We start from the raw sequence: 15,093 nt of genomic DNA on the forward strand, positions 1-15,093 counted from the left end.
TGCGAAGTGGTTATGGCACTTACATCGAGGTCGGGGTATGTATTCCGGATCATCCACCGGCTCAACTTGAACCCCCTCCTGTAAGAGTCCACCATCAGATCGTCAAAACGCGGGGAGGCAATATAGTCTTCAACTGCCTTCTTTTTGGCATCTTCAATGCCTTGGGAGAAAATCTGTGCTCTCTCCCTAATGTCCTCCTGAAGATACTCGACTTGATGCTGCAAATCCAACTTCAAGTCCGCCATGTGCTTGACAACTACCCCCATGGCCTCGGCGTCACGCTGAGACCTCGCCTGTCATGCCATCGCGACGCGAGCAGCCTTTTCAGCAGCGTAAGCAGCCGCCTCAGCAGCCCGGGTATTTGCCTCTGTAGCACGGAAGGCTTCTTCAGCCGCATGAGCAGCAGCCTCAGCAGCTCGCGCCTGTCGCGAGCTCCTCTCCACTTGGGCAGCCAAGGCATGAATTGAAGAATTCACCTACCAAAAGAAACAAGTGAGCAAATAACAGCAGAAGCAACAGAATAAAAAAGGAAGACGGAATCTCACTTACCACCATGGCATGTGTTACGGCGCGGCAAGCGACCTGATTCAAGGGAAGATCGGTCCACGCCGCGACCTCCTCGGGGAAAGTAGCATCCCTACTCTTTTGAAGAGCGTAGTTCGGCATCAATACGCTCCTAAACTCCCCTTGAGCTCCCGAGCCTGAGGGCCCAGCCCGCGTATGAGCAGACCCGGAGTGAGGAGCACTTGAGTACGCAGGAGCGCCCGTATGAGTGGTTTCAGCGAAAGGCACCCCGGCAGTCTCGTACACCGGTGGTGTCACTTCGGGCTTCCTCCTCTTCATACCTAGGAACAAACGCCCGAAGCGAGTTCTCTCCGCATCCATCACACCTGCAGAACGAGTTCGACATCAAAAAAAACGAAGGAACAGAGCATGCAAGAAACTGCATAGCCAGAAACCTACCCGAACTCAGGCCGGCTGCAAAAAGCTTAGCCTCCGTTAAGTAGTGGTGGCACTTTAAGCCTTGTCGTGCCCACTGCCGGAGACCCTTCACCGTCTCTTTATCAAGAGTTACGCCCGAGTCGGGAGCGGCCTCACCATACCCAATCTGAAAGGGCCATCCTTGTGCACTTCGCACGCCAAAATAGTCCCGCTTCCACGCCGGGACCTTGTTAGAGAGATCGTGCAGAAGCTTAAAACCCTGGCGAGGGGTAAGGTAATACGCCCGTCTCCCCCCAGGAAGAGGACCCGCCTGTCTCTTGAGCATCAAGATAGAGGAGAATATCTCTAAGTCCAAGGGGAAATTCTGCTCGCAAAAAAGGGATATCGTCCCCACCAGGTTCCGAATAGAGTTCGGATGAAGCTGGCCAATGGTGACACCAAAGTGGTTTATGACTTCGATGAGGAGGGGATGGAAAGGAAGTCGCAACCCTGGGGCGAGCTGCTCTCGAAAAATCACGATCTCGTCGGGACCGTGTTCCCAAGGAAAGCTACCCGAAGGAATGAAATAGGTGTACCCCCCAGGAAGATTGTAGGACAGAAGTATGGATTGAAGACCCTCAGGCGTCATGGTCGAAGGACCAAACCTGTCTAGCATCCGACCTCGGCGGGAGGTAGACGCCAAACTGCCCGAAGCAACTCGGCCCACTAGTTCATAGTCTTCAAGCTCCACCTCGGGGTCACTGAGGCAGTCTGGGGACACGGCTCGGTTGGTGGAACCTACGTCGGCCCTACTTGAAGAATCGTCTGAGCTATCAAAGCTAGACATTGGGGAAAAGATAGATTCAAGAAAGTACTCACCGGAAAGTTTGAAGAACAAGCTAAAGAACCGTGAAGACTGTATAACCAGCCTCGACGCAAGCTGGAAGAAAGACACGAGTTGGAAGGTTGGACGCGAACTCGATAGACAACCGAAGAAGTGACAAACCAACCGGGGTCCCACACTATTTATAGCTACAGTAACCAAGAATCGACCGTGCAGACTGAAGACGATCCGACGGCCCACATTCTTACCAACGTAGCAACCCTTAAAGTCGAGACGTGATTGGTGCACGTCTTTCCGAAAAAAGCGGAACGTCAGCACATCTTTTTGAAACAAACGTCGCTTCGACACGCGTCTTTTCGTACCTGATGCGCCACACGTCTCCCTGACAATCGACGACGTACGTACAGCAGTGGCGTGCCTTTTTGAAATGACCCGCTGTCACGTCCCAGCGGCGCGAGTTGGTTTGAAATTTAAAACGCACAGTCACAACCACCAGCGTTTTTGAGTAAGGCACGTTTCCAGCCTTCTCGAAAACTGAGAAAACCCGAGCAAAAACATCTCATACAGTGAAGGTTTGGAGGACGGGACAAATCTACAACCACCTCGTGAAAACTCCCCGCACCATGGCAAGGCCCTCGGCGCAAGGAGTGGGGGGCAATTGATGAAGGAAAATTTGGCCCGACCTCTTTATTATGAGACACGTGGCAGAAACGATAGCTCGGCAAAAGGGGTCAAGCCTAGGCGGCAAGAGCACACTCCGCCGAACGAACTGCGCCTTGTAACAGCTCGGGATAGACCTCGCCGAACTACCTTGTAACAACTCGGGGTACACTTCGCCAAACTGACACCTTGTAACAGCTCGGGATAGACTTCGCCGAACTGACACCTTGTAACAGCTCGGGACAGACTTCGCCGAACTGACACCTTATAATAGCTCGGGATAGACCTCGCCGAACTACCTTGTAACAGCTCGGGGTAGACTTCGCCGAACTGACACCTTGTAACAGCTCGGGACAGACTTCACCGAACTGACCCACCTTGTTACAGTTCGGGATACCTCCGAACTCAAGACCGCCTCGCTCAGCACTTCACATCATCTTCTAGGCACCAAAGCCAAACAAGTCGTACCACGCCTGGCACCAAGGAATTCCGTGCCCAAGGGCGCCACGCCTGACTGACTTGGGATATGACTTTTGGCAGCTGCACTCTAAATGGCCACCTGCCACCGCCACTGACGCCGCCATCTCCAGTTGGACGGTTAAGCAGTGACGGTTAGGCAGTGACGGTTCTGTCTCAGCAGAAGGAACGACAGCTGAGTTGACAAGCGCCAGAGTAATCATACCTGATCTGACAAGGGCTTCGGGGCGAGTACGCGAAGCGACTATAAGAGCCCCCTGCCCCCCCCGATAAGAGGGGGAGGTAAAAACCTTGCGCTATCTGGTATTACCTTGCTTTTGAAAAATTCTAACTTGAGCTTTGGAGCCTCTACACCGGGTTCCCCCCGGAGCTTTCCCATCTCTCCCGTTTCAGGATCCCTGTTACCTCGTTCGAAAGCAAGGCAGCGGACAGCTAAGACCAGCCGGATCGCGCTCCATCAGTTTTGGAGGAGGAGGTGCACTTGTTGCAAGACGGAGTCCGGATATGTTCCTCACCCATCTCATTGCAACTGTAGAAAGAAGATGTTTTCAATGCACGGCTGCAAGACGGAGTCCGGATATATTCCTCACGGAGCGCTTTTCATACCAATTTCATTAGACTCTGAATCTCCCGTTCACAAAAATTCGGCCCACATCTACCCACAATGCATTATCCTTATGAATAGGGAATATTTTTCCATGTATAATATTATGCAGAGAATGAGATATTTTCCACGTGCGATTGCGATAAATATGGACAGAGTTTGTGTGGGTAGGAGATCTAGACTCATCTCATTATGTATCTCAATCGCACATCCGAAAAACTTTCTGTATTTTATTCTTAATATACAATGGGATGGGATTGTGAGGCGTGCTTTGTGAAACAGTAGACCCTAATTCCGAAAGACAGTGTGAGAACAGTTTTGTATGACTGTTTGGAATCAGTATAAAATATTTGGTGTAAAAGTATACCAATGACATATTACATTGAACTATGAGTTTGTGATCGTTGCACTTTTGAAAAATGTGATGTGATTGGTGTAATGTTCTACATTGATTTTATTGGTGTAATATTTATGCGATAATTATCGTAATTTGGAGAGAGATAATTCTCTTTCCATTGATTCGAGAAATATTACAAAGATATATATATATATATATATATATATATATATATATATATATATATATATATAGAAAATGAAGAAAAAAACAAAAAACAAGAAAACTAATAAATTGTAAATTACAAGTTTAGTCTTCTAATAGCCCTCCTCAAGCTGGAGCATACAAGTTTTGAATGCCCAGCTTGCAGATTGAACTATTAAACGAGTGATGTGGCAAGGGCTTAGAGAAGCAGTTAGCTAATTGGTCTTCGGAAGTTACTGGCATTAAGTGGATCAAACCGGCTTGCAATTTTTCCCTTACAATGTGGCAATCTATGTCAATATGCTTTGTACGCTCATGAAAAACTGAATTACAAGCAATGTGAATAGATGATCTATTGTCACAAAAAACAAGAGCAGGAGCAACTTGAGGGATCTGCAAATCTTTTAATAAATAACTAAGCCATTGAACTTCACATGTAACAGCAGCAAGGGCACGATACTCAGCTTCAGAGGAAGATTTGGAAACAGTTTGTTGCTTCTTGGATTTCCAAGATATTAGACTATCTCCCAAAAAACACAATGGCCAGTGATAGATCTCCTGGTATCAAGGCATGAAGCCCAATCTGAATCTGAGAAGGCTTTCAACTGTAGAGATGATGAAGCAGAGAAAAACACTCCTTGGCCAGGACTAGCATTTAAGTATCGAAAAATTCTATGTACGGCTTGCATATGATGGTCTGTAGGGCAGTCCGAAAACTGATAAAGATGTTGGACAGCAAAACAAATGTCTGGCCTTGTGCTACATAAATAAATTAATTTGCCAACCAATTTTCTGTAGGAAATAACATCCGTTAGAGGAGTACCAGCATCTTTATCAAGTCTTTGAGAGGTAATCATAGGAGTAGATATTGGCTTGCTGTTTATAAAATATGTTTCCTCGAAGAGATCAATCACGACATCACTTCCATTGGCAGAGATTAATGCCAGCTATGGATTTGGCAACTTCTAGGCCAAGAAAGAACTTGAGTTACCCGATATCTTTCATTTTGAAAGTATCATGTAAGAACTTTTTGACCTCATTTATCAATTCAATGTTGTCACTTGCCAAAATGACATCATCAACATAAATTAGCAAGGCTATAAAATGAGAACCAACTTGTCTTGTGAATAGAGAAGTATAAGAAATTGTCTGAGTGAATCCTTGAGACAACAAGGCATCAGTGAGTTTTTGATTCCATTGTCTACTTGCCTACTTGAGACCATAGAGTGACTTAGTTAATCTGCACACTTTTGAAGGATCAGAAGTTTCAAAACTTGGGGGAAGAGTCATGTAAACTTCTTCATGTAAGTCACCATGCAAAAAGGCATTTTTAATATCCAGTTGCTGCAAATGCCTATCTTTAATAGCTGCAACAACAAGTAAACATATAATAGTTGTTATTTTTGCAACTAGAGAAAAAGTATCAAGATAATCAATGCCATTCTGTTGAGTATAGCCCTTGGCAATTAGTCTTGCCTTGTATCTTTCAACACTACTAATGAAGGAAGATTTGGCCCGACCTCGTAATTACACAACACGTGTCAAAAGCAACAGCTCGGCACAAGAACGCACCTAAGGCGAGAGCACTAAAGGGAGGAACCAACGGTCCGAACTCCCTACTATGAGCTCGAACTCTCCCTTAGGCCCCGAGCCAAACTCAAAAGACAGTAACCCGAACTGGCCTGCCCTATGGCAGTTCGGGACACTCCTCTCCGAACTAGCCTGCCTTATGGCTGTTCGGGACACACCTCTCTGAACTGGCCTGCCCTATGGCAGTTCGGGACACACCTCCGAACTCACGACCACCTCGCTCACCACTCCAACACTGCGCCTCTAGGATGCCAAACTGAACAACCGTACCGTGCCTAACATCGAAAAAGTCCATATCCAGGGGCGGTGCACCTGACTGACTTTGGATCTAACGCTTGACAGCCACACTTCAAACGGCCACCTGCCACCGCCATCTCCAGGTACAAAGACGGCTTCAACAAGAAGTAGTGGCGGTTCTGTCCCAGCAGAAGGGATGACACCCGAATTGGCAGAAACATAGAAGTAATCCTACCCAACTTGACAGAAGCCTCGAAGTGAGTGCGCAAAGTGGTTATAAAAGGCCCCCTACCCCCAACAACAAGGTATGTGAACTTTTCGCCATCTGGTTTTTATCTTGCCTTTGAGGGAATACTAACTTGAGCTTCGGAACAATCTCACTGGGTTCCCCCCGGAGTTCCCTCATCTTCTCCGTTTCAGGCTTCCCATTGCTCCAGTCAGAGGCAAGGTCGCTAACAGCTAGGACCGGCTGGATTGCGGACCATCAATTGGCACCGTCTGTGGGAAACACTTCAAAAAGCCTCCCTCTAAAACTTTTGTAACCTCCTCTTCTTCCAAAAAATTCCAATACCCATGGCTTCTTCCAGCAATGCCGGACGTGGCACAGAAATGAACACCATCGGGGAACAACTCCAAGTCCCGGTGGTGTGCATTGGACAGTTCACCATCCCCCTCCCGGTGGATGGGATCCCCAGCTTGAGCCCGCCACAAGTAGTGGCGCCCCTAAACCTTCCTGCCCTGAACACCCCTCTTCCACTCCCTATCGAAACAACTTTTGCTGAACCAACTACTGTCCCACTGGCGACCCGCCAGAACCAGTTGGACAACCTAATGCAATGCATGTGGGCAATGCAAGCCCAAATGCAACAATTCCAGCAGCACCAACTCCAGTAGCACCAAATACTACACCACTTCTCTCAACACCATTATCAGCAGAAATTCCCTCAGGTACCCCTGAACCAGTCACTGCTTCCACCTCAGCACCCTACTATGAAGCCAGTTAAGGCCTTCCCTCAGGGTAGACGCCCTCACTGAGGAGAAGCCTCCCAACTCTAGAACCGCCCTAATAGCCATGCCTCATCCCCAGGCCGAAAGGAAAGGAAAATCACCCCTGCCTTGCAGCTCGCATGCGGGTCAAGAACCTCACCCACAAGGTCAACACCTCAACGCTCCAAGCCTAAGTTCCCACTCACGGAGAACCGGTTCAGCACCCTAACAGTAGACTACCAACACTCCGGGCCCATCGAGCTCGGCAACACAGAGGCTAGCAACGCCAGTACTAGGTCCGCTCAACGAAGGCGTTGATGAAGTCGCCGAACTACCACCCGTGCCCTACCCGAGCTCAGAGGCAAGGAAGAGACGAGCTAAGACGAGGTAAAAGCTGCCCCAATTCTCTTAGTTCCTTCCCCCCTCGCATCAGAACTCCCGGCAGTCCCCATGCCTAGAGACTTCAAACTTCCATCATTGGACAAGTATGATGGGTCCTTTGACCCCAACGACCATGTCAATGCTTTCCAGTCACAAATGCACCTCGCTAGGGCCAGTGAGTCATGCATGTGCGTGGCCTTCACCACCACCTTCAAGGGGGTGGCCCGCACCTGGTACCGGAACCTAGCCCCCAGGTCAATAAGAAGTTGGATCCAGTTCATGCAGGTCTTCACCGCACACTTCATTACCTTTAAGCGGTGCCCCATGACCGTCGAAAACATCTTCGGAGTAGTCCAGAGGGAAGGAGAATCCATCCGGGGCTACATCAAACGGTTCAATGAAGCATGCCTGCAGATACCACGATTGGACCCCGCAGTACAGCTCGCGGCGGCAAAGAGAGGAGTAACGCACAAGGAGTTCAAATGGCACATGGTGGCGAGCCAGCCCGCAGCCGTGGCCGATTTCCTCAAGCTCGCAGACAAATTCATGAGAATGGAGGAAGAAATCAACCAAAGAACCGAAGGCGGGGTCAAGAAAAGAAAAAGAGAAGGTGAGCCCTCCAACCCGGGCGACAGAAGATACCAGGCCCGAGAGGCGAAGCCAAGTCAGCCGCCCCGAGCTCCCTTAGCAGTTCAAACGGATTATACACCGTTAAACACAAGGCGGACCGAGATCTTGATGACGATCAAGGATGCCCCATACATAAAGTGGCCACCTCGCCTAAAAAGTAACCCAAACGAGAGAAATAAAAATTTGTACTATAGTTTTCATAGAGATCACGGTCATAGTACCGAACAGTGTAATAATCTCCGGGATGAGATAGAGGGACTCATCCGTCCCGGATACTTGAGAAATTTTGTACAACATAATGATAATAATAATAAGGCAGGTCGACAAAGGGAGCATGGAAAAGATGCCCCCGAATCCAGTAGCAGACCAGCCGAAGCTTTGCAGCGACAACCTCCGGAAGAGAGGCTAGTTCGGGGAACCATCCATGTGATAGTGGAAGGTTCAGTGGTAACAGGGTGCACATCGGCAGCAACACGGACGTCAATTCGCGAGGCAGCCCGAGAAGAACAGAACCCTCCAAAAAGGCCAAAAACAGAAGAATCGATCTTTTTCATGGAAGACGACGCACGAGGTGTCCACTACCCCCACGACGATGCACTCATCATAAAGCTAATGATCAGTGACTTCGAGGTCCGACGCGTACTTGTGGATTCAGGTAGTTCGGCGGACATCCTCTTCAAGTCGGCATTTGACCAGCTACAGTTGCAGAGAAGCTAGCTGAAGCCCGCAAACTCTCCTCTGGTGGGCTTCAGTGGAGAGGAAGTTAGGTTCCTCGGGAAGATAACTATACCTGTGGAAGTCGGCACATGGCCTTGCGCGGTCAGACTCAACCACGATTTCCTGGTGGTCGCGACCCCCTCCCCATACAATGCCATAGTAGGGCCGCCAATTACGCATATTCTATGGGCAGTGGTCTCCACCTACTATCTGGCAATGAAGTTCCCCACAGACTTCGGTGTGGGGGTAGTGCGGGGCGACCAGCTTGAGTCCCGCAAGTGTTATGTTGCCGCCCTAAAGGGAAAAACCAAGGTAACCGACAACCTCAAACTAGAGTGGTCTACGGAGCAGGGCGAGGAACGAGCTTCGCCCATAGAGGAAACGGTCGCGATCCCGACCTCAGCTACAGATCCAACTGGAATGCTACAGATCGGTGCTTCCGTCAAAGAGCCTCTACGATCCAAACTGGTGAGTTTCTTATTTCAAAATTTAGATATTTTTGCGTGGTCCGCGGCCGATATGCCCGGTATTGACCCTAGCCTTATAACTCACAAGCTTAACACTGACCCTGTAGTCAGACCATTAGACAGAAGAAACGCAACTTAGACCCGAAGCGCTGGAGGGCAGTCAACGAGGAGGTTGAAAAGCTCCTCACAGCGGACTTCATAAGGGAAGTTCATTACTCGAGTTGGGTAGCCAACCTAGTAATGGTGAAAAAGGCAAACGGCAAGTGGCGCATGTGCGTTGCTTATACCGTCCTGAACTGAGCTTGCCCAAAAGACTGCTTCCCCCTCCCCCAAATTGATCGCCTAGTGGACGCGACCTCGGGACATGAATTCCCAAGCTTCTTGGACGCCCACTCAGGCTACAATGAAATCAAGATGGACCAGTCCGATGAGGAAAAAACCAGCTTCATAACCGAGTTCAGCCTGTACTGCAACAAGGTCATGCCCATCGGACTGAAAAATGTTGGGGTGACCTTCCAAAGACTTGTAAATAAGCTGTTTTGGCCCTTAATTGACACGAAAGTAGAATGTTATGTAAACGACATAGTCGTCAAAACGCAATTCTCACAGGAATTAATACAAGACTTAGATTTTGTCTTCCAAATTCTACGTCAATTTAGCATGAAACTAAACCCCAACAAATGTGTCTTCGGTGTCACCTCGGGCAAGTTTCTAGGCTACATTGTCAACCGGCGAGGTATTGAGGCCAACCCGGACAAAATAAAGGCCATCCTAGATATGAGACCACCCCGAAAAGTAAAAGAGGTTCAGAGGCTAAACGGCCGCATAGCCCCTCTGAGCCGCTTCATGTCCAAATCAGTAGACTGTTGTCTGCCTTTCTTTAAGGCAATCAAAGGCAAAGGGTTCAAATGGATCCGAGACTGCCAGCTCGCGTTCGACGAGCTGAAGAGCTACCTCACCATTGTACCAACCTTAGCCAGGCCCAAGGAGGGTGAAGTCTTAGAACTATACCTCTCGGCGAGCGACGAGGTGGTCAGTTCGGTACTAATAAAAGAAGTAGATCGGGTCCAGCGGACCGTCTATTATGTTAGTAAAATTCTGCAGGGAGCAGAGACGAGATACCCGCAGATAGAAAAGTTAGCATAGGCACTAGTAGTCACAGCTCAGAAACTCCGCCCATACTTCCAGGCTCACACTGTCATCGTCTTGATTGACAAACCTCTGAGGCAAGTCTTACTCAAGCCTGAGGTTTCCGATCGGCTGGCGAAGTGGGCCATCGAGCTCAGCGAGTACGACCTCCAGTACAAGCCACAAACTGTCATTAAGGCCTAAGCCTTAGCAGATTTTATCGCCGAGTGTACATTCAGCCTCGAAGCCCCAGGGCCGGTTAAGCCCGAGATCCCCAATTTGGGTGAACCCAGAGCTCCCAAGCCAATAGTCTAAACCCTGTGAAGTAGTAGCTAGTGTGGCATCTCTCCTTGTTAGGCCAAGCACGAACTGGGATGAGAAGCCCTGGATCCTTCACGTAGATGGCTCCTCGAACTAGCAGGGCAGCAGGGCTAGAATAGTCCTATATGGCCCGGGTGGCACAAAATTGGAATATGTATTGTGCTTTGAGTTCGCGACATCCAACAACGAAGCAGAGTACGAGGCACTGATAGCCAGGCTGAACCTAGACCAAAAGGTAAGAGCAAAGCACATATTTTCTGCAATGATTCCAGCTCGTGGTCAACCAGGTTACGGGCGAATACGAAGCACGCGAGCTCTCTATGATCGCATATTTGGGGAAAGTAAAGGAGGCTCTGCTCAACTTCCATTCACACTTCATCAGGCAAATCCCGAGGTCAGAGAACACTGAGGCCAACGCCCTGTTCCGGTTAGCCACCATGAGTCACAACACCATGAGAACCGTGTACATAGAAGACTTACCTCGGCCTAGGAGGAGGTCGCTCCCGTCCTTGAAGCAGAGCCGAGCTGGATCGACCCACTCGCGACCTTCTTGCTAGATGGAACCCTCCCTGCGGACTACAATGCAGCCAAGAGGGTGCAGCTCTAGGCAGCCAAATACGTCATAATAGATGAACGTTTTTACCGACGGTCCTACACGCTCCCCTACCTGCGTTGTTTGCGACCTGCCGAAGCCGAGCTCGTACTCCACGACACTCGTCAAGGACTATGCGGTGGACACCTGGGGGGTAGAGCCCTCGCCCAAAAGGCACTTCGACTAGGATACTACTGGCCAACGATGAAGGCAGAAGCTGTCGAGCTCGTCAAAAAATGCGACAACTGTTAGAAGCATGCCAATATCCACCATCTGCCTGCTTCCGACCTCAAATACCTCAACAACCCATTGCCCTTTGCACAATGAGGCATCGACCTCCTGGGGCCATTCCCGCCAACAACAGGTGGGAGAAAGTTCCTAGTGGTGGCAGTAGATTACTTCACAAAATGGATAGAAGTTGAACCTCTGACAACAGTTACAGTGCGAAACATACAGAACTTCTTTTGGAAGAGCATAGTATGTCGCTTCGGGCTACCTTGAGTACTGATCTCCGATAACAGCAAACAGTTCGAGGATATCAAGTTCCAAGAATGGTGCCAAAACATGGGAATTCGTCAGAACTTCACATCGGTCGCACACCCGCAGGCAAACCGTCAGACAAAAGTAATGAACAAAGCCATCCTCCATGGACTAAAAGCACGACTAGACCGAGCTAAAGGGTTGTGGGCGGACGAGCTACCAAGTGTTCTATGGGCTCACCGAACTACAGAAAAAACCACCAAGGGAGAGACCCCCTTTAACCTCACCTACGGCACTAAAGAGGTAATCCTAATGGAAATCGAAATACCTACACTACGACTTGAAGCATATGATGATTAGACAAACGAAGATGAGGTACATACCAACCTCGACCTACTAGATGAAGTAAGAGACCTCGTGCACATCCGAACAATGGCCTACCAATAGAAAGTAGCTCGGTACTACAATGCCAGAGTAAAGAAGCGAAGCTTCCAAGTCGGTGACCTGGTTCTCTATAAGATTATGGTGCCCGAACCTGGTGTGGGCAAACTTAGACCAAATTGGGAAGGGCCCTAGAGAGTAAAAAGAGCGCTCGAGGGGGCATACGAGCTCGAAATCTTAGAGGGCAAACAAGTACCCCGAATGTGTGAACATCGTTAACTTAAGGCGATACTACCTGTAGACCGCCAAGCGAAGTGGACGAAATCGCTACAAGAGCCTAACGGCTAGGATGGCGAGCTAACAAAGGAACCTCAGCATAGGTAAGCAAAGAAGTTAGCCAAAGACTCAGTTGAAGTGGAGACTAAGTATTTAACATCGAAACAGGTTGCGCGAGTGCAATAACCTGGGCAAGAAACATATCGAGTATGTTATCAGTTCAGAAAATATGGTCAGTTCAGGAGAAAGGACAACCAACAGTTTAAGGAAAAGTCATTCCATTACAAGACAAGGAAACGTACATTTGATAAAAAAAATTCACATGCCCGGAGCCACTTCTTCACCATCAGAAGGCACTTCAACGACACTCGAAGGTCCTGCCTCGCCCTCGAAATCTGGCTCACCATCGGCAGCGTTGGCCATCTCCTGAGTTATGCGCGAAGTGGATAAGGCACTGATATCAAGCTCGGGGTACGTGTTTTGGATCATCCACCGGCTCAATTCAAATCCCCTTCTGTACAAGTCCACCATCAGGTGCTCAAAGCGCGGCGAGGCGATGTACTCATCCACGGCCTTCTTCTTGGCATCTTCGATGCCTTGGGAAAAGATATGCATTTTCTCCCTTATGTCCTCCTGAAGGTATTCGACCTGATGCTACAGATCCAGCCTCAGGTCTGCCATATGCTTCACAACCACCCCCATGGCATCGGCATCCCTCTAAGACCTCACCTGCCTGGCCATAGCAGTGCGAGCAGCCTCCTCAGCAGCATGAGCAGTCGCCTCAGCAGCTCGGGTAGTCGTCTCGGTGGCACGAAAAGCCTCTTCGGCAACTCACGCCTGCCTCGAGCTCCTCTCCACCTGAGCTGCCAAGGCATGAATAGAAGAGTTCACCTACCAAAAGGAACAAATGATTAAGAGAACGACAACAAGAGGGATAAGAAAACAAAGAAGCCCGACAAAAAATCTGACTCACCACCATAGCATGAGTAGCGGTGCGACAGGCGACCTGGTTCAAAGGAAGATCAATCCACGTTGCGATCTCCTCGGGGAAGGTGGCCTCCCTACTCTTTTGAAGAGTGTAGTTCGGCGACAGCACGCTCCTGAATTTCCCTTGAGCTCCCGAGCCTGAGGGCCCAGCTAGCGTATGTGCAGACCCAGAGTAAGTGGGAGCACTAGAGTAGGCGGGGGCACCTGTGTGAGTAGTCTCGACATAAGGGGCCCCTGCCGCTTCTTGCATTGAAGGAGCCACCTCAAGCTCCCTGGGCGAAGAAAGAACTTGAGTTAGCCGATATCTTTCATTTTGAAAGTATCATGTTAGAACTTTTTGACCTCATTTATCAATTCAATGTTGTCACTTGCCAAAATGGCATCATCAACATAAATTAGCAAGGCTAAAAAATGAGAACCAGCTTGTCTTGTGAACAGAGAAGTATTAGAAATTGTCTGAGTGAATCCTTGAGACAACAAGGCATCAGTGAGTTTTTAATTCCATTGTCTACTTGCCTACTTGAGACCATAGAGTGACTTAGTTAATCTGCACACTTTTGAAGGATCAGAAGTTTCAAAACCTAGGGGGAGAGTCATGTAAACTTCTTCATGTAAGTCACCATGCAAAAAGGGATTGTTAATATCCAGTTGCTGCAAATGACAATCTTTAATAGCTGCAACAACAAGTAAACATATAATAGTTGTTATTTTTACAACTGGAGAAAAAGTATCAAGATAATCAATGCCATTCTGTTGAGTATAGCCCTTGGCAACTAGTCTTGCCTTGTATCTTTCAACGCTACTGATGAAGGAAGATTTGACCCGACCTCGTAATTACGCAACACGTGGCAAAAGCAACAGCTCGACACAACAACACGCCAAAGGCAAGAGCACCAAAGGGAGGAACCAGCAGACCGAACTCCCTACCAGTAGTCCGAACTCCCTACTAGGAGCCCGAACTCTCCCTTAGGCCCCGAGCCAAACTCAAAGGACAGTAACCCGAATTGGCTTGCCTTATGGCAGTTCGGGACACTCCTCTCCAAACTAGCCTGCCTTATGGCTGTTCGGAACACACCTCTCCGAACTGGCCTGCACTATGGTAGTTCGGGACACACCTCCAAACTCAAGACCACCTCGCTCACCACTCCAGCACTTCGCCTCCAAGATGGCAAACTGAACAACCGTACCATGCCTGACACTGAGGAAGTCCGTATCCAGGGGCGGCGCACCTGACTGACTTGGGATCTGACGCTTGACAGTCGCATTTCAAACGGCCACCTGCCACCGCCATCTCTAGGTACAGAGATGGCTCCGACAAGGAGCAGTGGCGGTTCTATCCCAGTAGAAGGGATGACACCCGAACTGGCAAAAACACAGAAGTAATCATACCTGACCTGACAGAAGCCTCGGAGTGAGTGCGCGAAGTGGTTATAAAAGGCTCCCTACCCCCAACAACAAGGTATGTGAACTTTGCGCCATTTGGTTTTTATCTTGCTTTTGAGGGAATACTAACTTGAGCTTCAGAACAATCTCATTGGGTTCCCCCCGGAGTTCCCTCATCTTCTCCGTTTCAGGCTCCCCATTGCTCCAATCAAAGGCAAGGTCGCTGACAGCTAGGACTGGCCGGATTACGCACCATTAGCTACCATTTGCATGATACTTGGTTTTAAAAACCCATTTGCACCCTATAGATTGTTTTCCTGCAGGTAAATCGATTAAAACCCAAGTATTATTTTGCTATAATGCCTTGATCTCAAGTGCCATTGCATCCTTCTAGCATTTTGATTTTATAGCCTCATTATAGGTTCTAGGATCTTTGGTTTGGGAGATTTGAGTAGCAAAGATCTTATGAAAAGGAGATAATTTGTGAGT

This window comes from Nelumbo lutea, chromosome 4 (assembly GCF_056320005.1).
Source record: "Nelumbo lutea isolate HS-2025 chromosome 4, American lotus-T2T, whole genome shotgun sequence".
In the NCBI taxonomy this organism is placed as follows: Eukaryota; Viridiplantae; Streptophyta; class Magnoliopsida; order Proteales; family Nelumbonaceae; genus Nelumbo; species Nelumbo lutea.